The sequence below is a fragment of the Atta cephalotes genome (assembly GCF_000143395.1).
Source record: "Atta cephalotes unplaced genomic scaffold scaffold00022, whole genome shotgun sequence".
Taxonomy (NCBI): domain Eukaryota; kingdom Metazoa; phylum Arthropoda; class Insecta; order Hymenoptera; family Formicidae; genus Atta; species Atta cephalotes.
In genome coordinates this window covers 3904413-3907306 of record NW_012130086.1, presented here as the reverse complement: position 1 = coordinate 3907306, position 2894 = coordinate 3904413, and positions in this window count along the sequence as shown.

Here is a 2894-nt window from a genome sequence, read left to right as displayed (position 1 = left end):
TATATATATATATATATATATATATATATAATTTAATAAAAAATCATAAGACAAATAAGAATTATTTTCAGATACGAAAATATTATTATTTCACGTATGCAAGTATCTATAAATTTATTATAGTATTTATTAAAATGTACAATATTGTATAAAAAATAAAATTACGTAACTGTAATTATTATCGATAAATTTTACATACCAAAGGACATGTGTATATAAAACTATAAGCACTACAGTAGATATGAATGGATGAAATGAAACTCGATAGTATCACAATCGCTTCAATGACAATTAATCATTAGCGGCTTACAACGATTCAAGTGGGTACTTGACTTTATCGTGCGTTAAGCATTTGCAACAATTACACATCAACAGTCGTGAGAAAGTAGTTGATATCCAACATGAAGATCGTTATCGAGTTTGAAAGTATCCGATACTTTCAAAGTAGAAGCTCGCGCCCGATCTCGAGTTATCGTAGAATCGATTGCCCTCTTCCATTTCCGTCTGGCTATAACGCGTTGTTTTCACTTAACTATAATCGTAGCTTTTGACTTGTAATTTGACTTGTAATCTATACTTATGTTATAATGTTATATATTGTGATTGATCAAATGGAAATTAATAAGATAGTTTTATTATCTTGTTAATTACAAATATTAACAAGATTTTTAAGGTCTTTCTAATCACAAACATTATTAAAAAATGAAATAATTCCTTATCCAAAGTTTATCGCGTTTTTTATATTTTTTGCGAACTTATTGATACCGATATTATGGCTTATCCAATGATCTAAAATCTCGTATCACTTTCGTAGAAAAGGAAATATATGACATTTGAATAACGTCAAATCATTTATCATCATGATGTTGCTAAAGAGTTAAACAGAGAGTAGTATAATCGTAGATGGTCACAGAAGAATATCTTTCATCTTAGACAGTCGATCATAAAATGTATTTTGAGATGTAGCGACTCTTCTATCTAGTATTTAGGATAAGAATTATTATTTTACATATGTTTATATATGTACATAATTATATATATTTATATATATATTTACATAATAATCTTATAAATAATCTATTTATTATAAATCTATTCATTAATAATTTAAATAAAACAAAATGAGAATAATGTTAAAAGCAAATTTAATTTTGCCATGCGATTAAAATTAATGCAATTAATTTTTAAAAAACTTTATTTATAATCAATGAATTCCTATTAACAAAAAATTTCATTAATTCATAAAATAAATAAAAGACATCACCATTTTTTATTAATAAATGACAAACTCATTATAATCGATGACATTTCAGTTTTAATTATAATTGTTTAATTATAATTTTTTATTATATTATTATTATCGTTGATATTCAAATTATTGTCGGTTATTGGTGGTCTTAAATTTTATTGAGCATGTCCTCAGCTAACAATAAAATGGAATTCAAGCGCAGGATTACGCAATGTGTGGTTTTACGCAGTGCCACATCTATAAAAATGATTGACGCGAATTCATCAAGGCACACTCAGCAAAACTCGTTTTTCATTGACAAAGAGAATAAGAGACTCGACGGCGAGACATTTATAATTAACAAACATTTCACGACTTGAGCGATTGGGAGAGTAACCAGTGAATACACATCTTCTTGGCATACTATGCTCGACCACGAGGACGCGACCAACAGGTTTTTCGTAGCTAACCTATTCGAATGCATTCGTGACGCGAAACACTCGTTGCCTTCAATTGTGGGTACACCGGGTGTCTCGAAATTATTTATATCCCGCCAAGTAGCTAAAGGCTACGAAAAAGAAAGTTTTCTCTTTGAATTCTTCTTGTTATTGTTATAAATTCAGTCATAATCTTTATCATTTTGACAGAAATCTAACACTGTCCAATTTATTACTAAAAAATAATAAATTAATTGCTTATTTGGAGTACTAAAAGCTCTGAACAACAATCCTTTTAATATTTGAAATAAGAAATTAATTATTGTCTTTCAATATTAAATCAATCAGTGTTAGATTTTTATAAGGACAGAGTCTTTATTAGAGTCTTTATTACTTCCAATAGTTTTCTCTTATGTAAAAAAAATATTAAATCATAAACACCTCTTCATAAAAAAAAAATCAAATATTTCTGTCTTTCAGAAGACAATCGCATTAAACTCTCAATTTTTTTTATTTTTATAAAGATATATCGTTTATGTGAAGATCTAGTTTTTCATCGATTACGCCCTGAAAAGAAATGTCTTTGGAATGTTCACATGTTTCTCGCCGGCCTTCAACTATTCCTCATGTTTCATAATTAATACGAGTACGTCTAATGCCTCTTAATATTAGTTGCAACCATGAAACGTCATCGATACTCAATATCAACGTCAGCAGCGTTGATAGGAATTGTTTACTTTGCGCTTGAGATGTTCGAACTAGTGAGAAAATATAGATACTCTTAAATGATAGAGCTATTTTTTAATTAAATTTTTTTCTTCCTTCTTGTAACTCCTCAAAAGTGCAAGCGCACTTTCCTTTCCCTCCTTCCATTGCACTAATAGATCAGATTATTATGTTTGCAGAATGACGTCAGTGCGTATGATAAGCAGTACATTTAGAGTACGTATATACACATACATATATAGTTTGAGATGATATTGTTTTCATCGAGATAAATCCTTCTAAGATATTCTAGACCTAATAAAATATTCTTGTAAAGATATTTTCGTTTCCCAGCGCTATTTTTAGCTAAAGGAAGCAAACTCAGCCACGCGATTGTTATCGGTTTTTATACGGATGCTTGCTGTTTTATTTGCTTTGTTCATTTCATTATATTTTGTCAATAAAGAAATACTTCGGTTTTATATATATATATATATATATATATATATATATATTTAATTTTT